The sequence below is a fragment of the Scomber scombrus genome, chromosome 22, assembly GCF_963691925.1.
Source record: "Scomber scombrus chromosome 22, fScoSco1.1, whole genome shotgun sequence".
Taxonomy (NCBI): Eukaryota; Metazoa; Chordata; class Actinopteri; order Scombriformes; family Scombridae; genus Scomber; species Scomber scombrus.
The window spans coordinates 16955788-16980803 of record NC_084991.1 but is presented as its reverse complement, the minus strand read 5'-3'; positions in this window follow the sequence as shown (position 1 = coordinate 16980803).

Here is a 25016-nt window from a genome sequence, read left to right as displayed (position 1 = left end):
CCCACTGGCTGTTCTTCCCGACATGCCATAAGGGTCTAACCAAGTTATCTGTAACCAAAATTATTTGATTCAAATGTCAATGTATTTTGGATTCATTTCCAAAGAAAAACAATTTGGAGTAATGTGCTACCTTCAAGGAAACATTGGTCTCCATTCATTTCAGAAAATGACTTTGCAGAAACTTGAAACTGGAGCAAGATAGGTAATCATAGACACATTTGTCACATTTATTTTTCACCATGTCAGCAGCAGCTCCGGGGAGGGCATGCCAGTCGATGAGCCTGCCACTTTAGTCCAGACTGAAATATCTAAACAACTATTTGATGGATTGCCATGCAATTTTGTACAGACATTTCTGGCACAGAAGGATGAAGCTTAATAACTTTGGCAAACACCTGAATTTTCTTCTAATACAGCCTTCAGATGAAGTTTTTCACATATCCACTCATTGCCATGAAATTTGGTGCAGATCTTTAGTTTCACCTATAAGGAGTTTCAAAGCTGTCCTGCTGGCAACTGCATGAACAAAAACATTACTCTGATGAATGAAAAAACGTGTTCAAGTAATGGATTGTATCTCAAGCACAAGAACCGGCAAGATGATTTTCCTACCATAGTTAAATGAATCATTCCCTGCAATTTAGGGATCTGTGAAAGACTCTAATATGCTTTGGAAACTTGCCAGAGGTAATGTTAAAGTAACTATGACTCGGCTTTTTTGCCAGTGATGTAAATATTGTAAACTTGATGAGAATTCAATAAAGTTGCCTATGACAGTGAAACAACAGCGGACAACTTTTCTTCTGTTCTGTGTGAAAGTATTTGTCTGGAAAATATTAGATTTTTAGAAATAGTGGTTGTTGTAGAGATATTTCGTAGTCCTCATATATAGCTTTCTTCAGATGAAAGCCCACAAATCACCTGAGTGATTGACACAGAGTATAGACAGGTGTTTCAAATCAGGGAGCAATCAACATGGACATAGGCATAGAGTCTATAGAGCCTCCATCCATATGTTCACATTATTGAAACCAGCAAATACAAAATAGAAGATTACAGAGTAGAGAGTATACATCCCAAAGTAGATATATATTTATATAATGCATCCCAGTTACACATATAATATTTAAAGTTGAGTATAAAAAAGAACTGAGGTTGGTCCCAAAAATTATTCCAGTCAATGTGTAAATATATATATTAATGTTTAAAATAGAGAATCACAGTGCAAACACTATAGAATGAAAAAGAAAAATATTTGGCAGAATATAGTCTGATACAAGATAAGGCTACAAGAAAATGCATTAATGAACCACTGTCAAAATAGCATTTGTAGTACAACTCACAACCAAGTGTTAAAAAGGAAAAAGAAACAGTTAAAATTGTACTGTCTATAAATATGTAAAGACAATATTGCATTAACAAACAGAAAGAAAAAAATTAAGGATCTGATTTCAAATTTGACTTTGTTGCAAAATGTAGAATCTGATATGAGATCCTTAGATTTTTACAACTTAACTTTCTGTTCTGCCTGTATTAAACATTCAATATTGTGCTTTTAATGTATGTTACCATATTTTTACTTTGTGATTTTTACAGTCATTTTCTCTTTTGTGTTTCATGCATCTATGGATGTGAGAGGCTTTTATCTGCAATGAATGACCTCTCTATGGACTTTGTTTGTTATGTTCATGTTGATTACCCTGTGAGCTCATTGATAGGAGTCACCTGTACCAAAGTTTATAGATGTTGCTCAGATGACATTTTGAAAAATATAAAAATGCTTATATTTCTTCTTCAGTTCTACAGAGATAGAGAGACATGTTACCCTCAAACATTTGATGTAAATTGTGTTACTCTCAGTTAACTTTATCAAATGTTTATGGAAATCGAGAGTGACAGGGAACACAGAGCAGTCTGTGATTCAAAGGTCAAACTTATACCTATCTTTGAGCTTTTAAAAACCACCAGAAGTAAAATAATTCTGCCTGAAATGCAAAATCACCCAAGGCAAAACCACCAACGCAAAGAATTCGTCATAATAAGCTAAAATGAAACACTGTTTGTTATTTGAGTTTTCGTCAAGTTGGGTTTTTTATTTGAGGTTTCCTTAACTTTTGGTTTGAGTTATCATTATTGGCTGGTACAGATTGAGAGGAGAAAACATTGTGGGTGGAAAAAAAAATCTGGCAGCATTGACAGTTTAAAGCTCCAAAGTCAATTTTCCCATGCTAATAAATGCACGCTGGTCCAAATGTTCCACTGTGAAGAATTTTCGCCATTTTCCATAAACAAATCAGTCAAGGTTGTTGTTTTCATACCACGTTTGTGCAGTGACTATTCCCTAGGGATTCACATGACGATAACAATATCATTTCCTTGTCATGATCTGCATTATGTAAACTCATGGAAATGATCAATGACAACGTGGTCCAAAAAATATCAAACAGTCACTTAGTAAAAATGTGACTAGAATTAACCTGAAATAAACTGCATTCAAGTTAACAACTATTATCTAATCTGTAACATAATATCAATTTGGTTTCTATGATACAAAGGTATAAAAGAACAGTAAGGATAAGGAAAATGTGTAATGGTTTATTTAATGTAATGAAAGTAACAATAAACAAGACAAATTATATGCGCCAGAAGATTTTATTGCCAAGACTAACTTGTGTGTTTATTTATTCATACAGTGTATACCTGTGGTAACTCCTTATGCATGCTTTTTTTTCTCATAATCTCCTATGCAGTTCAGTTTGTGTAAACAAGTCAATATAAAAGACTCAGTGATGAAACACTAATGTTGTTAACAAAATGTCCACTAGATGGCAATAATGTATAGGTAAAATCATTTTAAGGGCCACATCTGTTAAGTGTGTAAGATAAGATACAAAAAAATATTTGAATTTGAATTTGGCTCTGACCCAGTTGCGAGATAAGAAATTGTGACAATTAAAATGCTTTGTCTTTTGGGGAAAATGGTAATATTTAAGGCTTGTGCCAGACTGGTAACACAGCAATTCAAGCACCACACACATAAATAAGCACAAGAAATGACAAAGAGTTTCATAGAGAAGCAAAGATTTTTATGAACTACCTTTGCAATAATACGAGGGTATTCAACTTGACCGCAAGCCTGGAAAAAAGTACAAAGGAGATGATAAGTGAAGAAGCGGATTTTTTTCCTGTAAGAGAAAAGCAGAGGGAAAGCAAAACGATTTAGCCCACGTGGAGGTGCTTAGTACTTTTCTCTCTTTTCCCTCTCTCCCTCATTCTAATAAGTTCACTCAGCAACGTGGCACTGCACCCATAGAGCCTGGGAAAGAAGAGTAGGAGGAGGGGGATGAGAGGGAGGGCCAGGGGAGGAGGGTGTGGTGGTGGTGGGGGGAGGAGGGGGGTGAAGAGGAAGACAGAGTGAAGGGGAGGAGGAAGGGCTTGAAGGATGGATCCAGGCTCCACTCGCTCAGCGCATGTCCAGAAGGGGAAGAGCTGTGGCTGGGCAGGGAGCTCACCAGCACCTCCCTACGGTCCAGCAGGACCCTGACCCCATATCACAACGCCACATGTCTACCTGGATCCACCAGAAACCCTCCTCCCCTCTTCTTGTCTCCTTTTTTCCTTTATTCTTCTCCCTCTGTCTCTTTTTCTCTCTTTACCTTATTTTCTGCCTCTATTGAACACATGCACACTTTCATTCAATAACCGTAAAAGTGTGTGTGTGTGTGTGTGTGTGTGTGTGTGTGTGTGTGTGTGTGTGTGTGTGTGTGTGTGTGTGTGTGTGTGTGTGTGTGTGTGTGTGTGTGTGTGTGTGTGTGTGTGTGTGTGTGTGTGTGTGTGTGTGTGTGTGTGTGTGTGTGTGTGTGTGTGTGTGTGTGTGCATGTGTGGGAGTTGCATATGTAATGATCAACTGCTTTCTTGACAGAGGCTAAACCTGTGTGCTCATTTAAGCAGTTTGGCAGATGGTGAATTTATTTGTGTACTTCTGTATCCTGTGCTGCATGCCGTCCGATATTTAAGCTTATCCCAACAGGAGGTTTGCAGGATTAGTAGTAGTAAGGGCGCTTTCTGCCATCCTCTCTGAGGAAATCCTGTTGCCTTTTCGTCAGTTTGTCTCACCCATTTGCCAGAATTACCTGTGTTGATGACATACCTTATGTTTCATATAATCTTTCTTTCTTTCTTTTCTTTCCTAACTCTTAAGAACATTATTGTTTTTCACCCAGACCCACAAACACTTAATTAAGAATCACTCTTCTCCTTGGAAGAGGATGGCACAGCTCCTTGTTGTTCATGAAGTAGTAATACTTGAACACCCAGTCATTAGTATCTATGCAGTTTATCTTTGCCTAATTTGATGTCCTGACTAAAAGACCCTTAGTGTTTTTTTATGATTTCCAAGCACTTAAACGTTATTTATTTTGTTCTTATATTGTAATTTTCTTGTAATTTAAACAATTCACTCATAACTTCCCATATGTGTTAATTATTTAGATGAAAATGCAAAATACAAGCCCTTTGTGACTCTTCTGATGCTAACCACATTTAGTTTGGTCTTTTGGGAATCTGACCATGCAAAGAGGGAATAACATGACAAAAAACAAAAAGGAACAAAAGGAACAGGATATTAAACCAAACCAGCCAGCCAGATGAACAGACAAACAGCTTGGCACACAGAGTTGTGGTATTGTTCAGCTATCAGTCCTCTTCCCATATTAGTAAAACCTGGAGGCCACCTTGCTGAGTTGCATGAGCTGGAAAAATGGCTGCATTTGGTATAAAATCTTTATGAATCTGCTGGCCTATGTTGACAGCTTGTAAAGGCAAATACTGCGATTCTACGAAGGAACTGAGTGAAACTTGAACTTGTATGTTAAGACATTCACGAGCTGTGACAAGAGTTTTATAGAAAATATATAAAAGGGACGTGAATATTTTTCAATGATTGTGATTGACAGCATATCATTTGTGGCTGTTTCGCTCACATACACAGTAATTGAATGCATTTGTACATACAGATGCAGTCTTGCTGAGAATAGGGATACTTGCTTATGTCTCTTTTTCTCTTTCACACACACATCTGTTTGTACTACTGTACTGTACCGTGAAAACCTTCCATTGACTGTGTTCATTTCTCTAGCCCAACCCGAACCCTAGACTTTGGTTACCTCCGCCAACTTAACCTTAAACCTTAAACCTTAAATCAAAGCAAGCCTAATCTTAACTCCAACATTAAACCTGAACTCTGAAGTCTGGATTGACCACAATGACCTCACTCTCCTCTGAAATTCAAACTTAATCTTACAAGGATTTTTTTTGAAGTCCTCGTGAAGGGTTAAAATGTCTGTCTCTCATTCAGAGCAGAGTGCTATTGCATGTGTGAGAGGGAGGTGGCGCCTGAGTTAGCTGAGAGAAGGGGGTGAATAGGAGAAGGGAAGAAAAGAAAGAGGGAGGGGAAAATAAGAGAGAGGAGGGGATAGAGAGAGAAACCATGGGAGCCAGAGGGACCTAGACACACACACATACAGCCCATCATCTACTTCTGGCCTAGACCTGCACTGACAACACACACATGCACAAGCATACCGTTCACAGATTTTGCACTAGGTCACAGACTAGCACATATACAGAATGACGTACTATATACCATCAGATTGGACAGTTCTGCATATATAAATCCACACACACATTTAAATGGAAAATATTCAGGAAGGCCTACCCCCTGACAATACACACATACATGCACACACTGCACACATATGCACCCTGTTATTCAGGGGCTCCACAAGGGGGCCTATGAGTGTTCCACTTTTTGCCCCGAGACTGAATCTCTTGCTCTAAAGCATACATTTAGCAGAGCAAATTAGTCTGTAGCTTCTAGTTACAATTCTGACTAGACTATGCTCAGGCATAAAGAGATAAAATCAACTAAATACTATAATAGATGCTGTTAAAAAGATCTAAATCTACATTTATTAGTTAGTTGGCTGTTTAGAAAACACAGTTGTTGGGGTAGTGTGAGGAAGACTGCGACACATGGAGAGATCGCACCCCTGCATGTGTTTTATTTCTTCGCTTTCCATTAAAATGCAGCTTACTGTTATTTGGTAATTGTAAACCTCAGTCAAAAGTACTTGCCAGTCAGAAGAAACAGGCTTCAAACAGTCACAAAGAACCTCGTACTCAATCACAACAGCCAGACCGTGAATTTAATCAGGTGATTCTGGGTGTTGATTGAATTTTTCAGATTCTTCATATTTAGTGAATAAATGCACAATAGTAGTCAGACCTGCCAAGTTAGGCATACTTTATGGTCTTGCTCACAAGTTCCAACTCAGACTGGACTAAATGCTTGGTGGAAGTTAAATTGACATAAATTTTTTTAAAAAGCTGCCAACTCTTTACTTCCAAGTATTTGATGTGATAGTTGTTTGGCATTCAAGTCAATATCTGTTTAGCTTTCAACTGATTTTCCTGGCAATGGCCATTTGTTTGAGACTGTTTGCACTGAGACTCGTGTAAATAGCAATTACTGAATGTGCACAGAACTAACCTGGGGCCACGGTTCTCTTTACAGGTAAAGGAAAACATTAATCGTTTCCTCTTTGTCTATCTGCATCAAACATTTCTGAGCATAAGCATGTATTTTCTATCTTTCCATTATGTCTTGCACAGTCCCCAGCATTTGGAAATTGATTCATGTGGTGACCTTAATAACTATCGTCCAAATTACAAGTTCTGCTTTTCAAACATCTTAGAATTTGTAGTTGATCATTTTATTGGATCCTAAAATTGAAGTATATATCAGTTCAGTTCATCAGTACACTTAAATTCTGCTTCAGCCATTGGATTTGCCAATAAGAAACAGTACTCTGTAATTGTGAATATTATCAAAAGCCTCCGATACAGTTGATCATTCCTTACTTTTACAACATTGAATCTGTTTTGGCTTGGAAGAGACCTGTACATGGTCCAAGAGCTAATCATCTAACATATGTTGTTTAAGGGCAGACAAAGACAAATCAAAATCCTTATGCCCATATGCCACAGGGATCCACTTTGATTCATGCACCATCTCTTCCGTATTTGTCAAATATATTTTATGCAGATGATACTGTCTTATACTGTGTATCTTATATTGTTCAAGTAGCCTAGGATATGAGAACTCTCCTTTGTAATGCACTGCATTGCTTATTCACCTACTGTAAGATCCATAGATAGACACAGATTCGGATCATTTTCCTATTTCTACTGTGAAAGGTTGTAATAGAAGCCACAGAATATAAATATCCTGGCATTTGGCCTAAATTATTTATTCACATATCACATAGTCATCCATGAGTGAGAAATATGACAAGTAGTGTTTATTCTTCTACAAAGTCATTGTTTTGTATTGCTTACATACAGTACATCTCAATAGTTGCTTATCATAATTTCCTGTCTGCAATACGTTTAACTAAACCTGTACTCTGATAATCATTCTGTTCTTTTGGTGTCTTCATATTTGCATTCATATTATTCATGTGTAACTGTAAAAGACTGTAAATCAACATCAACATGTAAGATTATTTGTCCCCTTGTTGCAAAGAGTCAGTACCTAGATTTGGAGTAAAACCCTTCATTCAACTAATGTATTGATAAGAAGATTGGCCTTGATAAAAATCTACCTTAAATGGCTGTCATGTCTGAACAGACTTCATCTTCTTCTAATGGGATTTGATCATCTGATCAGAGAGTCAAAGGTTAATCTTCCCTATTCAACGCCTGAAAATTCTTGGCCTCACACTGCACAGGTCAGTGAAAGAGAAAACCCCTTAAGCCTTCAGGTGTCCACCAAACGTGAATGAAAACAAGTCAAAACTACAGACAGGTTATAATGGCATTCCATGTGTTGCTTGTAATATATTTTACAGGGTTCGTTAATGGACCATCTTTTATGAACTCTTATTTAGGAAGAGGATTTTGTTTTTATTGTCTATAAAAATATCACATCTCTACCTCTGGAATCTGAATGAGCCAATCCATGTTGATCAGTTCTGACTCTGCAAGCCAGTGACAAATAAGGTAGTCTAATGCGGCCAACTTTCTCGTCCAGAACCATCTGTCTGCCCCAGGTGCAGAAAAGTCAAAAACTATAAACCAGGTCACCACAGGAAGGACTTCTCCTGTTGTTTTCAGCTTCCTCTGTTGAGTATTAGTGCTTAATATAAGTCTAGACAGGTTAGTAAGAGGCAAACCAGGTCACTAATAACAAAACATTGTTAGAAAATTCTAAAAATAGCAGGATAAAGAGACAGTGAAAGAACAGGCTCTTTGAGGCTTTCAAATAAATAATTAAGAGCGATATTGCAAATGTGCTTGTTTCCTGAGGATGGAACACTAGAACACAGGGCCGGACTAGAACACAGCGTTTTCCATGCTAAGCAGCAGACATTACCTAAGCAATAATTCCCTCACTCCCATTTTTACTGATGTCTGTTTTGAATGTCAATGAGCAGAAAGTGAGGCAGACAAAGCCAGCTGAGTCATTAAATGTGATGTAGGGAAAGAACGACTAAAACCTTGTCAAGGCCATTTGCTAACATTTTTCTGGACCTAAAATGTAACACCAAATTACATGACCCAATTACATTACAAGGGCTGCGTATAGTAATCAACACATCACCTAACAACCCTAAATCATATTATGTCTTCTTCTAGCCCTAACACATTTGACATGAGAGTTGGCTACACTTCCTGTTTTGCCTCTAATTTTACAGCTATAAAGTGAATTAACACTGGCAACAAATAGCAAATTAGAGGTGATTTCTTTCTCTGATCATAGTGGGTTTTACACAGCTTTAATGCGAGCAGTTGGAGATGTGATGCAGGCTAAGGGAGTTTGATGAACAAGGGTGCGGGTGCCTGGATGCTTTGATGAGGGAGAGAGGCAAGTCTCGACATAGGAAGATACCAAAGGAAGTGGGGTAATGTGTACAAGCATATTCTATCATATCCAAATCAAATCTATCATATCAGTATTTTTATATATCATATTTCAGGTTGGGACTGTCTCTGTGTCATGACTGTATAAAAAACTACAGATCTCTATCTCTCTCTTGCGAAGCTATGGAGACCGGGGGTTAGAGACCCACTGTAGGAGCCATCCTCTGCACATCCCTACTATCTATATAGCTTCTATCTGTAACACTTATGATATCAAGAATCTGTCTGCCATGTTTGCTATGTCATGCTAGTGGCTCTGTGACGATGCACTTCAATGCTTTGGGCTAAATCAGCATGCTAAAGTAACATGTTCAGAATGACAATGCTGACATGTATGATTCGCAGGCATCATTTTTATCATGATTACCCTCTCACTCTAGCATGTTAGCATGCTAATGTTTGCGAATTAGCACTAAACAAAAAGTACAACTCCAGCTGATGGGAATGTCATTTAGTTTTGCTAAATATATGGTAATGAACCAAAATGGAGAAGGGAAAAAAAGACTAGATGATGGAACTATGGAAAGTTAAGGAAGGGGAAAAGGTATCAGTACATGTCATCCTGAGGGGAACATGAATGTCTGGACTAAATTTCATACCAAAACCATCCAGTAGCTGCCGAGACATTAAGCTTTGGTCAACTTTTCCTTAAGCATGATTATGAAGTTAACATGTGTGGTTTTGAGATAGTCAGTCCATCCAATAGTTGACTAAATTGGTGGACCGAAAAACTAACCAAAACACTGATATTGCCAGAAAATTTAGCCAAATTATAACATTAACAGTGTATAATATAATTACTGGAAACAAACACAAGATTCCCTATTCTAGAGTCACATTTGGATTTTCTGCCCAATTCTGTGTATTATTAGGATGTGTTCATTTGGTTACAGCAAAAATCTGGAATCTCTAACATATTTTTTGTCTCAGTCAGTTGTTTTTGCATTTGCCTCTTTGATTGATATCTGGCAATGTAACCCAAAATGGAGACATTCACCAAAGGTCAGTGTGACTTTGATCCCCTTTTCAAAGATTCCCTTTTCTTGCTGCATCAGCAGGGAGTGAAGCAACACTCGGCTACGATATAATAAGTCATTGGCAGAAAAGTTTCCATGAAGGAGTTGGGAGACAGAAAACAGATGTGTCAAGTTTGTGACATGTAACTTCCATAGACACAAAGCCAGACCAGTGAATAATATCCTGTTATCCATTAAAACAAGTCATATTATCTTGTATAAAGTCATACCTTATCACAATATTGTTTTCATTAAAAAGTGGCTAGAATATTTCCAATACAAATTAAGGTGCTATCCTCGAAGCTAGTGAAGGGTCCTAGGATTATATGTGAAGTGAAAGGGCTAATTTATAATGACGTATACACTGAATTATTATTTGACTCTGTGGTCTCTCTCAGATCTACGGAACATTTAGCTTCTCTCAGCTCATTATTTTGGTTTTATGGTCTGGAACTTTACTGTTTTGGTCTCTCTCTCTCATCATTGTTGATTCCAGCAGCAGGCGGCAGATGTTTATATCAAAAGAAAGGTCTGATAAACCCACTGTAGCTACCTTACACACAAAACAGTTAGTGGCTAGGTAGCATTCCCTGTAGGAGTTACATTTATTTAGGTAATTTAATGGTAATGGAAATCTTGTCAATTGTGGACCATTTAACTTTCACTTACCTTAACCTATTTATCTATCTATATATGTTCACATAATGAGAATACTGAGAGGACTGAAAGTGTTACTAAATGTATCATTAGTGTGGTCTTTTTTTATCCATTAAGTATTTCATGGCACTTTTCATTCACGCATTATAGTGGAATGAGATGCCTTATTTATAGACATACATACTGTACCATGAAAACTAGCAAGCCTCCACTTGGTGTGCATTTACAAAAAAAAAAAGGATTGATGGACTCCCAACTGTTTGTACCAGGTATTGTGTAATGGTGACCTGTTGCCAAACACTTAACAGCAGTTGTAGAACTTCTCACAGACACTGAATTTTATTTAAATCATGTATTTCTACAGTTTCTTTGTGTGAAAATGCTACAGCCAACTTGCCCGTTTTGTCTTCCAGGATCATCAAAGTGTCTCAAAGTAGGAATGTTACAGAAGGATTATGGGAAAACGCCTCAGTGAGTGATCTGGATGTCTTACATCTAACGCCAGTAGGTCATTGAGTTTTCTTGACTGGGATCCAAACATTTACAGTTTGTAGTGTGTTTTTCCTCTATGCACATGTGTGGAAACAGCCCTGAAATGTTTGGAGATGTGCATCAAAAACTTTGCTAATGAAAGCATTGTTAAAAGTATTCCTTCATCTAAAACTTCCAAATTAGAACTGACATACCACAATACTGTTATCCAAAAAGCATACAGTATGCTTTGGGTTTTTCAGTACTGGTGCAGTATCCTCTTTAATGGCATACTGGTTTCGGGTTACATTTCTGTTACAAGAGCTGAAGAGCTTGTTTTCTAACATCCACTCTTTTGTTTCTAGTTAGTCCTAGATCCTTAAAATCTTATACATCTTATATGTCAATTTGTAAAATGATTCTACTATGAGAAAAGTCAATCTCATGTGACAAAACCATTTTTGTCTCATCACCTTTTATGAACTCTTTAAGTTGAACGCACTGACAAACAGTTCCCTATTTACACTTCTAGCATGACACAGAGCAGTAATAGAATTGTTTTAGGTGCTGGTGTCTGGCCACTTGACAAATAGAAGTCCAATATTCACTTTCCTTTTTGCTAATTTCTGGTCTCCACTAGCTCTTAAGGAAATATCTGGCTCCTTAGTTGCCAAATGTTCCACTATATGCTAGTGGAGCATTTAGCAGCTAAAAAGCTAGTTGCTATAACTTTGGTCATAGTATCCAATTTTAGTTTTTCTTTTTCTTTTTTTGCTGCAGCTGGAAACAGGCTTGATAAGAGCAGTAAGACTCAACCAAATGGGTACAGTTTTGGCCTGTAAAATCAAAACAGCTGAGGGAAACTGCAAACTGGTCATTCTCTGGGGGATTCTCACTATGAATGACCACTTTCACGTCACATTATTATTTGATATATTTGCAACAACGAAACATTGATTTCTGTCGTTTTCCCCCCATAAATGTATACATCAAAACGCAACATAAAAGTCAACAACACTCTAGCTGTGCATGCCTGTGTGTGTGTGTGTGTATGTGCATTTTTGTTCCTCATCGGGACCTTTTCCGGTATAAATATCGAGACCAGTAGTCTTCATAAGGACCAAAGCCTGGTGTTAATGTAGCAAAATGCCATTTCTGATGTCCTGGTCCTTAATTTGCACAGATTTTTAAAAAATATTTTCATGTATATTCTAGCATCGGTGTATTGTGTTTCAAATGTTTCCCGGCTTGGGAGTGGAGGTTTAAGTACCTGTATTTCACAAATCAGGTAATTTCTGTCAGGGTTATTGACACAGACAGTTTTAAGGTGAAAACACTGAGACCGCACCCCTGCTTTTGTGTGGTCATCTTTCTATCAGTTGTAGACCATAAAGAGGAGAGACCCACGGCAAACTTGGCTGTGGAAATTTGAAGTATGTGGAAAGAATGGGGGCAGACTCTAGAGTAAACTTAGACTCATCCAAGAGCAACTGAAAGATCCTTTTGGCCTGCTGGTCTGTTAAGAGCTAAAATATCCAGATTCAACCAGTTAGGCAGAAGTTCTGGATTAGAAACACTGAGTCCAGTAAGTGAAGTCTGAGTCTTAGTCATTGGCTTCCAACACTCTGATTCGCTGCCATACATTGGCTGCTACGGCAGCACCAGTGGGTTTGTCAAAGATGAGTACCCAAAGAATATTTAATTTCATATAACACTGGGATACACATGGAGTTTTTTTGGAGCATTCACAGTACTTTGGAAAGCACTGTGAATTCTGGGGAAAAGTTTGACCACATCTCATCCGTTCCATGCAAAACCAGTCCACCATTGACCACAGATAAATTATCAAGAGTCTGGGAGAGAACAGATGTGGCCAACACCTAATTGGCTCCACCAACACTTTCTCAGTCTGCTTAGTCTTTTTTCCCTTCTTGTTTTGCCTTGTTCTGCTACTCCCTCCCTCTAATGCAGCTTTACTTTCTCGTCTGCACCAAAAGAAAAAAAGAAAAAAAAGAAATCTGTGCAATATCCATCACTGTTGCGAAGCTGGCCTTAACATATGTCTTGCACATTACAAGTGCTCAGACTCTTTCCATCTTCTGGTGAGTGTTCCCCCATGTCACTGTACAAACTGTTCCTACCACCTAAAATGTAATCATATGGGATGATTATGAAGGAATGAAGGATCCTACAAATGCAGCTCTGATTGCATTTCTACCCCTTGTGAGTTTTGGAATTCATGAACTGTGGATGCAAGTGAGGGGATAAGTGAGATAGGATATGGCTTCATATTTATGCTGTGATGTCATTGAGGAATTGGGAGTGAAGGTAAGTATGCCATAGCCAATAAAACAACATGGGAAATAAAGAATTCATGCTCTTAACATTATTTCATACTGTCAGTTGTGCTGTAAAGCAAAACACTTCAAGAGAATAATTTTATTCACAGAAGCGGAAAACAACAATGACATATATCTCATGTTTATATTTTTGTCTTCCCCCCAATTCACAAACTGTTGTGTAACAAGCCTGCGTGGTTCCTACCACACACTCCGAAGAAATAAACTTTACATGTCTGAAAGCTAAAAAGGGAAGTTGGACTGCTTTTCCTCTGGCACACAAAATGATGAATGTGGATGGAACAGGAGTACCTTTCTCATGATACAAACAGTGTCATCTGTCTGTCCTAGTGAGTCTGGCTGGAATCAGGCCCCAATGTATACAAAGGAAGTGTTTTGTCTGGTGAAGAGAGTTACTGCACACTCTTTTCAATTAGGATCAATGCTGGCACTTAAAATTCATCTGGCCTAAATTCCCAGTGAAGACAGATGTTTGACCTTCTATTCACCAAATGCCTTGATATACAGTGCTCCTGCCAATGCAGGGTGTGGACACTGTGATGGCTGATGAGGGACTATGAACGCCAGACACCACATCTAAGTTTTTTTTTGTTATGGACATGTCTGAGCAAGAGACAGGAAAAGCTTTAAGTAAGAGTTTAAACATTCTTCAGTTCAAGAAGTTTCAGACACTGCCAATCTAGAGTAACAATTCGAAATCAGTAAAAATGTGTATTTTCTGTATAATTTGATGTCACTAGCTGATTTGTTCAGTTCTCTCCCTGCAATTGCCTTCGCTCCAAGAGCAGGAGTCAATTCTCAGGTCTGTGATTCGATCAAGGCATGCTTGAGTTTCCATGTTGTTGAATAATGGTTCAAGATGTTTGGTAAGAATTTTCCGCTGAATCCACTGGAATTTTAGCCAAATGTAGCAAATTGTTTTGCCAAGTCAGTGATAAAATCATAAGAGTGTGCAGTCGCCTGCTTGCAATAACCAGGCAGGAACACTCCTCCGTGGTGCGCACACATAGAAATCCAAATTCAAGGAAACCTCCAAAACATAAAAGTTAAACCAAAATAAACTGAAAGCATCCATAAAAATACGGACTACATGTCTGATTTAAAACCTACCTGGAAATATTGATCCCTGTGGTTTCTGTCTGACTTTTGAGATACTGTTGATACTTCGAGGAAAAAATAGGAGGAGCAAGAGGAAAAGGGGAAAAACAAAAGGGATCCAAAATCCAAATAAAAATATGAATAAGCTAAATGCATTATTGCTTATGACTTATTTACCTTTTTGTTTTTTTGTTTTTTGGAGTCTGGTGTAAAGTAAACATGGAGTCAACCCCTAAAATTTCCCTTCTTCCATTCCACAACTAAAGAACACATATTATAATATTAAGCTATGATTTATGAAATTTGACATTTTCTTTTAAAGTTAAGTGCCCCAAATTTTTGTTTTGTCAAAGCAGTAGACTAGCTTGGTATATGGTAACCAAGACCGAATAACTTGACTGTGGAAACCAATCATAGACATGAAGATAATGCAAGGAAAATAGAAGAACAGCACAGCTGGCCTTTTGGGACATTGATTGTGCAAAATAAGCAATATGATACCCCCTAATATTATACAGTACACTCAGTATATGCAATGGAAATTATGAGTACAAGGAATTGAGGAAAATGATGAAAAGGGAATATTTGTGTATTTCCCATGCTGATTATAATTTTGTGTTTACAGATGTTCTGGTATTTTCAAAAAAACAATGTTTCCTTCGACCAGCCTTCAGCTGAGTTTTGTCTCTTTCCTAAAAGTTCATAAATTGATGGGAGCTAATATGCTGTTGTTAAGATTCAAGAACATTTTGGACTTCCCTTGTTGACAGCTTGTTTATAATCCACGTCTTCCTGTCTCCAGCTGTGTAGTGTTGGAGATACTGTATTTTATGCAATGCTGAATTTATGCAATGGTGAGAAATACTGAAAATATTTGACATTTTAAAAAACAACTGGCTTGCCCTTTACACAAACATCTGTACTGACCAGACGGAGCTTATCTTCACTGGAATTGTGCATTAACTATTGCTTAACACAACTCACTTCATTAGTGTGTGTGTGTGTGTGTGTGTGTGTGTGTGTGTGTGTGTGTGTGTGTGTGTGTGTGTGTGTGTGTGTGTGTGTGTGTGTGTGTGTGTGTGTGTGTGTGTGTGTGTGTGTGTGTGTGTGTAATGTCAACATCTGTTTATCTGCTTATCTAGTTATTTGGCAGTTGTGTTTCCCTAAAGTAACAGAGCTGGCTATCTAGAGTCCAAATTCACACCGGCTCATTACATTTTACCGTGATTTCATATTTGTGTTACTACCAGTGAATTTTAAAAAAATGTCTTGATGACTCATACCTCTCTGACCTCTCACTCGTCTTCTACATACTCACACTCTCACTCTATTTCTTCATTCTCTCTTATATCATCGTCACATTATTGCTCTTTGCATCCATAAACACGCCCTCTGACTCACTCAGACGTACAATCCGACACAAACCAGTCCTTGTTAGGGATGAGCACCTCTGCCATGCTGGACAAGTGATGCCATAGAGGGTTTTGGCCAGTAATGTCTTTCCCAGACAGACACGTTCTGTCTCTGGCCGGTCAAATGACACCCGAGAGCCTTGGATCGCCTGGTGAAGACATCACCCGTTTTACTGCCAGTCTGAATGTTTCCACTAAAGTACTCTTATATTCTCACTATTATCCAAGGGAAAAGGAGGTAAATCTGAATCTAGAGTAGAACAAACGCAGTATTCAGAAAATATGCAAAGAAATTGTGTATAGGGTGACAATTCTGTATATGAGAAACTCAATTATCTTAGCCTCTATGCGCTTTGTGACTCCAATTCCACATTCCTAAATCTCTGATTTTACAAAACACTCCTGAGAATAGATATCATCAATCAATCAATCAATCAATCAATCAATATGTTAATGACTGTTTCATTGCAAACTTGCTGTGTCTTGATATGTAACTTTTGCCCAAGCCAAGCTTTTCATAATGTATGCTTATTAAAGCATTTACACTTCTGACACCTGCTGAGTATGAGCTGAAATGATAAGACAGATTCTTAACTGACAGAACAATTTAAATAAATGGTGCAGATGGACTGGATACCTTTAATCTGACTGTCTGTGGTTGGTTTTCTGCAGGTTTATCAAAACCAAAGGGTCTGTTTCTGTTTCCTGATACAAGTATCATGACTTGTCATGAATGAATTAGATTTAGTAGGATGTTCTTAGTCACTGTGTCTGCTGACAGGTATCCTAACACAACCACATCGTAACATCTCACTGTTTAAAGGACTTTGGACTCATATTCACCATATGTGCCCTTGTTCATTGGCTTCTGCTGCAGCTGTTGGCAAAAACCTTCTGTAATGTGCACCATCCGGATAGTTTTCACTCATAGGGGATTGTTTGAAATGCTTGTGCACCATGTTTATATCTCTTGCTAATATACTGCAACAAGGAGTATCTCAATATACAGCCAAGTAAAACTGCATTTCCATCTGTATTTGTTACCTGACATGAGTGTTTCTGACAGATTTGCCCTGTTTAGGTGGATACCCCACCCCCACAAAATGCTGACTACTGTAGGTGTCTTTGCCTACTATATGTGCTCTGTCATGATGGATTAATGCAACTTCCCATTGAGTTTCCATAATTCGAGTCTGGACCATTAGCAATCATGTCCGCTTTGCTGACACTGAGGAAAACAGATGTCTGAACATGCAGGAGAACTGTGCCTCATGAACAAATATTTCATGTAATGGTGGAAATCAGCTGCATTTGTAGTTGTTAGAAATATACAAATAGATTAGAGGGAATGGTCTGAATTTTGCCCATGTGGGAATGAAACTCAACACACTGAATGAGCAGGAAAAATATACCAAAATTCCTTTAATCCTTCCGTTCATTGAAAGCCCTGATTTAAGGAATGAAACGGCCTTGATGTTACATCCTTTGATGGTTTGTGAACTCAACAGCTCAATAAGCATTGAAAGCAGAATTTACACCATATGAGTATCTGATGTCAGGTAATGGTAGAGGAGCACAAACTAACATTTATCTCATGCTACTTGATATCACACATTGCTGTTGCCTCAAAAGGGTTCATTGTTCCATAAATTAGTGAGTGTTATCATCCTCCATCACTCTACCTGACCATGAATGTTACTTGTGAAATTTTAACTTTGCTCAAGTTGTTTAATACACAGATTAAGGCACACCGTCGAAGTTACATTTTTCAGGCAAAGTCACTGAAGCATTTCCACCACTGATCTGTAGAGAATCAGTTGTGTGTTGTTGTGCTTCAAGTATATACAACATGAAACCTTTCCAAACCTCAACAGGCTGTAAATGCCGATAGATTTTCCATTCTTCTGTAATATTATTGATGGTGCTGGCAGTATCATAAATGCACATAAAATTGAAGTATTTAGCAGTTAGATTTTTTGGCAATATCAGCAACTATAAATGAAACACAATGTTTACCGTACATTTTGTTTTGTTTTTTAATCTAATTATCTATAATAATCTAACCATCTAATTATAAGATTGAGTGGGAAAATGTAGATATGTCTCTCGGAGCTCTCTTCATTTAAAAGCCTGGCAGCTAACATATCATTCTTGCTGAAACCCAAATGGTTCTGGGAGGGTCGCATTCGCTTTGTTGGCAGACAAAAGAGCTGTTTGGCTGCACACCTCGGCCCAGTAAATCAGAAACAGACTGAAATGGAAAGAAAGAAAAATGCCCACCAAATTTAATCCAGTCCCATACATAGAGATTAATGAAGCTTCTTGAACACCCAGTGAATACTTATACGTATAGCTAACTTATGCTGAAGGACTTCACTTAGTGAGGATGAACTCTGAGTTGCAGATTTGAGCATTGTGAAAATTAATAATGTGAAAGTGATGCTCTTCCACTATGAAAGGGTTATGTGACTGCAGCACAGATTGCACATCAAATGTTTATGTGTTCGTCACATGAAAAGGGTAGTTGGCAGTTAAGCTTATAGGGAAATAAAGTAACTTTGGTCAAGCATATGGTTACAGTCACGATTGGGGTAAGGCAACTCAAACCACATTGGTTAAAGTTGCAGGCATGATTAAATAAGAAAAAACAATTGGTGACTTTGACCCGCAAACCAACACATTCACACTATTTTAGTGTCAATTCACTGACATCTGTTAATTGTGTCTCCTCAATGTAACCAGTTTGTGGTGTAAAAATACTATAAAATATATTCTTTCTTTGTGCAAAAACTGTGGTCTTTGCCTAAAAGTGTTGGAACAGAAAAGTGTGGTTTTTTAAAAATCATTTATTTATTGTATTATTCAATCTAATGCCTGCCAAGGGATGTCTGTATTTTTTTAAACAACATTATATTTTTCTTAACTCCACCCACACCGAAATTCAATTCGCTTTTTAGCCGTGGACCTATAATTAAGTTGCATTGGTGCATTTAAAACTGCTGCAAATTGGACTTCCCCCTAAGTGACAATTGACATTTTCCAACATATACTGTACATGCATGACGTGAGCTCATAAGCAGTCAGTCTCTAATACACAGTAAGCCTTAAGCTGCCATGTGCATTCATGCTCATCACAGCTATTCAGTAATTGTCAGCAGGAAAACTGCGTATTGAGAACGGCTTCCAGATATCCAGAAATGAATAACTACTAAAAATAAAACTGTTACACCCAGAAATTTCCTTTACTGCTCTACATTTACAAAATTGTGGAAGATGCAGACTGGGTTATTTCAGGTTCCCATTTTTACAGGCAGAATGCCAGTAATAATGTCTCCAATTACAAAAATGTCTTTGTTTTGAATAAAACCAGTGTTGCTGTCTATAATAATTCCTGTAATTTTGATGGAGAGATTTTAAAAGGAATGAAGAGTTTACTTAGAAATATTATCCAACACCACAGACACTTCTCATTACATCAACAAAAGCAAACATTTGATAAAATGTAGATTTTTATCATTAATGGACTCCATCCACTACTGACCTAATGATTCATGTTTATGTATCATATTAACAAGATGTGATTTGGTTGATTGCTTGATGCAATGGAAAAATGCATTCCTTTCTGGTCATGTTGATACGATTGGATGCGCAGACCGAAGTTCCAGCCCAGCCTTGCAGCGTACTGAGACATTGAGTACAGACTGCACACCCACTTACTCCCTGTGGCTCAAATTCAAAATGTATAAAGGCTCAGACTGGCACGAAAGTAATTTGCAAAGCCCGGGAAATAACCTGAATAAAACTGTAGGGTTTTGTTAAATATCATAAAAGATCTACTTAATGATGAAGTGGTTGGAATTTCTTTCCAAAGGTTCCTTATAAATAATCCACATTGAATACTCTTTTTAAAAGTTTACTTTAGCAAATATTCCATTGTATACTGAAAAACTGCTCTTAACTTAAACTTAATCCCACTTCCTCATGTTTAAAACCATGCGATCAAATTAAATCAGTGCACTAATGCCATAATATTCAGCTGCCAGGCAGCTGTGTTTGACTAAGTATTTATAATGAGACTGTGGCTGATTTGAATATGTGAAGGCTGCACTGGGTGGACAGTATTGCCTGAGGACTGCACATTAACTCATATTTGTTCATATTTTCTACTTTATCCTACAGACCAGGTTTGTAAATACTTGATTTATAATAACCCTCTCTTTTTCAAACATGCAATCACAATTAATCAATGTTTTAAAGCTGCACTGCTCACCAGCCAGGCAGCTGTGTTTGCCTATTCCACCATATCCCTCTCCTTTATTACAGGGTTCGATGTAAACTTGGCCAGTCATGATGGGTTCCCTCTTTCACTTCGCTTTCTGCCAAGAAGGAGTCTGTCACCATGGAGACGAAAAAAAGTCCTGCCGGCCTTGAATGGCCACGTTTATACCAAAACAGTACTTTAGCGAGTGTTTCCGTCGCCTGTGTGCTTCTTTTTTTTTTTCCTAGGACCATGTGGGGCCAAGGGGTGAGCGAGGAGGAATAGTGAATGCCAGAGTCGCCTCCCTGAAAAGGCTTTTGTGTGGGTGTAAATTGTTATGACAATCAGCGATGAAGGATTCTTGGGTTAACGGAGATGCCATTCAGCGTTCCATCCACATCTACCTTGTCACACATTTAGTGAGACTACTTTGGAGTAAATTACTAAAAGTAATATGGTACATATCAGCATGTTTAGCAGCATGTCACCTAAATGATCATTTCTATTCTATCTGTAGTTCACTCATTGTGTATTCAGCCTCCATGTTAGCATCCATTTTATTTGAGTGCAATACTAATAGTCAAGTACTGTATGAGCATATTGGATGATAAATGGCTGCTAACGGGAACAACATGGCCTTTAATACTTTGATTCTCCTGTTAAAAAAAAAAATCACTAGGCCACTAATGGTAGAGTTAGTGGTTTTTATTGGTTTATCAGACTGGCAGCATGGCACTTATCTTACCTCAAACATGAAAAATACCCATTAAAGCTGGCAGTTGACTGGCCGAGTGTGTGTGTGTGTGTGGGGGGGTGGGTGGGTGGGTGTGTGCGGGCCCCTCGTGTCTTAAAGGGAAGGATGTAAACAGTGAACCAAACTGACAGGATTCCACCAGTGCAATTATCATATGAATAGTATCAAAAGTATCAACACACAGCCTCACTTTGATTGGTCCAAATAAGGTAATTTCCCACAGTGCCACTGGCCCAGAGCCCAATTGTCAGCCTTTCACTGTCATCACTGGTGCCTCTACTCTGCATTTCTGTGCGTGTGTGTGAGCATGCATGTGTGTACCGGGTCTGTTTTGTCCATTAGGTCTGAGATTCCCCAGTCAGAGATGGGAATGACAGAGTTCCTCCACCTCACCACTGGTAAATTACTTAAAGAGTCAAGCCTGGGATTTGTGTGTACAGTCAGTGCTTTAAAGGCTTCCGTTAGTTCGTCATTGAGAATACATGACAGAAAATCAAAACTCTTTTTGTAGAGGAATGTTACCAATGTGCATGTTTACTATAAAGAAATGATGATGATGATAGAAACAGGTACTGTAGGTATTTTTACTGATGATTTAAAATATTTACTACTGGGAAGGATGATTTTTTAAAACATGCTGCTGATTTCAAAGTATGGCATTGCTCTGAAAAATGCAACTAGTTGATGCTGGTAAGTGGGTAGTGGGGAGTCCATTATGTGTCATCTGGCTTTATAGTTTCACACATGCAACAAGTTAAAAAGTCAGAGTCAGAGTCCTCCTTAACTGGTAAATCAAGCCACATCAAGACTCCACTTGCACCGACTCTCTCAGTGACACATCATTTTAGCTCATTATGGTGAAGTAGCATTAGCTGTCTAGTTGACCACAAACGGTATTCCGGGTCATTTACAGTATATGAGGACATGACAAGGATTTTTTTTCCTGAGTCAGTGACAGCTGTTTTGTTACAGAATATAATTTAAAAAGTTATGTAGGAGCTGTTTTTTTACAGGAATGCCAACACTTTAAGTTTTGGAGGAGTTCCTCAGCAGCTGCTATCAAAGTACTCCTGAGCAAGGTATTGAAGATATGATACTATTGTGGTGTTAAGGTCTCAAATGTTTTATTTTGCCTACTAGTCTAACTCCTTACAAAAGCCATGCTACTAAGACTATAATCAGTAAACAGTATTTTTATTATTATTATTTGGGGGGGTGCTTCAACACTAGCTTTACTGCCAGATTAATGTGACATTGTTAGAAAGAGATTCATTCAAAGCCTTATATTAATGAAATCTGGGAATGGTGCACAAAGTTTAAACAAGTTGTTCATGTAGACATCCCCCCAGGCCATATCACTTATCCAAACCAATCTTCCAGCCTCCATCGATCACACCTGCCCGGACCTAAAGGTATTCCCCATAATAGCCTTTTTACATCACTCTAAATGTCTTGTCATTAACATTCTCATACATCATTTCACTTTAGGGCATCATTGACTCACTTTAATGGCCTTAAAATGCCACCTCATTTGTAATAGTCACATCAAGTCAAGTCAATTATATTTATATAGCACCAAATCACAACAGAAGTTATCTCAGAGCACGACAAGTACACTAATAGAGACGGAGCAAATGTCATAATGGTAGTTGTATGTGCTGTTTTGACTGGGCTTGCATTCTTGAAATAAAGAAAAGGAGTTGTATAGATGTTGGGCAGAGCACCAAATAATAGGATATACAGTAGATATATAGAGGTGAAACAGAGCGTACATATAGCCTCCAGCTCTGCAGAAAGTTTTGTGTATGTGTGTGTTTGCATGTTGAGTGATCAGGCAATGAGCTGTGGCTTACTATCACCACTCAAACACGTTGACACAGGCAAACCAATCTACAGTATGCTACCTTTTCAGAACAAATCAGCAGATATGTCTCCAATATAATCCAAAATCATTTAATGTTGAAGTTTACTTCATATGCCTACTACAAACGATGACTTTGAGAAACTAACATCTAACTTACATCTAAAGATGTGTCGAAAGTCACTGAATATTAAGTTAAAGACTGTAAGATTTTGTAAAGACTGGGGATCTTGCAGGGTCACTGTTTGCAAGACTACACCTGGATTCCTTTAGAGATTTTTTCCTACCACAACAAGCTGTTAATGGTTAGCCATTGTCGGAAATCCTTGGGGCAATGTTGTCTGCTGTTAATAAATGCATAAATATATTGTAACTATCAAATTAGAGATTAAATCAGAAAGAGTGATCTGCTGTGCGTGCCCTCGGCTGTCATCTGGAGCAATACACATCAATTGAATCCGCTCTCCCCCTGCTGTTAAAATCTGCCCCCTGCAGTTTGTATTCAGTGTCTAAAACGAGTTAACTTACTTAATTTCTTTACACAAATTTCATACATGTAAGCAGTTTTAGGAAAAAATGCGACAGTGTGCAGGCAAATGTGCTAGTCTAGCGTTACATTGTTAATGTTTATCGCAGCTACTGCTTCCATTTGGTTTGCTTGCAACTTGATATTACATGAAAGAATCCATTTCCCATCTGCCCCAAGATGCACACCACTCACCTATCGATTTTTGATAATGTTCACGTCACTGAACTTTACTATTTGCATGAGCCAAAGCTAACAACTTCCGATAATATATACAATTTTGTTTTTGGCATATCCTCAGTGGTTTGCAGCCAAAAGTATTGGGTACTGAGGTTATTGCTTGATGGAGTCTTTCACCTCCCTGACACTTTTTTTCTTTCAAGCACAGATAATAATACATGAAAGCTCCTACTCATCCCCACTTTTTCATTTTAACAGATACACACATAATACTTTAGGCTGCTTGAAATCCTACTTTAAAAAATATAACTTTCCTTGACCTTGCTCCCTTATATCTTTCTCTTTTCCCTTATTTTTTTAAAATCCTGTCCTTAATCTTGATCCCAACCTACCCTTTTCTCTCTTTGTGAAACTTGCAAGGGGGTGGCAATACCTGAACAGAAAGGTATTGCCTTTTTGCTCAATACCTTTGAGCTCAGAAGCAATACCTTTGTGTTATGTGTTAATGTGTTTGTAAAATTACAGTCTTTAACTCTGTAGAGAACCTTTGTTTGCTTAAAGGATATCAGACATACATTTTGGCTACAATATTCAGTGTTGCAGAGACTACCGGAGAAGGTCACTGATTAGATCTCTACAACCCGTCCATGTCCTCTCAGTGGCCACGTGTCATGGCTAAACTGTCTCCTCGACTTGTATAACAGGCCTGCCTTCCATCATCTTCTACAGACTGAAGGGTTTTTCTCCTCTCATGATCCCATTATTGTATAATTTGCCAGGTATGATCTCAGAGTTTGTGTTGAACACCTGGCTTTATCCAGTGCTTCACATCATGCTGTAATCCTCCTGGCCTCTGACCTCTTTCCATGCTAGTCTTCTCTTCTCCTTCCTTCCTTCTGTGGACTCAATTCAAGCTCAAGGATTACAGCTTGAACCCCGGGCGAGAAAATGCACATTAGCTAAGGTCATTCAATTGCACAAAAACCTTTTTTTTAAAAAGGGAAAAAAAAGCATAGCACTTATCCATCCAAAAGAAAGAACTGAAACCAGCTAGTCTAAAATGTACCATTTCAGCAAACTTTTGAGCCACAGCGTGTGTGGTCTGCCCTTTGCCTTCTGCAGGGATAGACAGTCAAGTTGAGGGAGGAAAAGCCAGACAGGATGAAACCTGCTCCTCTGTTATCTGATCCTTTTTTGTCTTGAACAGAAAGACCAAAAGATGGAGAGAAAACAGATGAAGAGAGAATCTGGGGGGAGGAAGACTTCTTTCTTCTGTGCTTACCCAGCGATTGTCCTTTTGATCTGGTCAATAATCAAAATAAGGTTTAATAAAAGGCCCTAGCAGAGAGAGACTGAGACAAGGATTTCATGGAAGTAAACAATCTGAAAGGGTGCATCAGCTTTAATCACTGCAGGTGTTCACAGCTCAGGATTCATTTG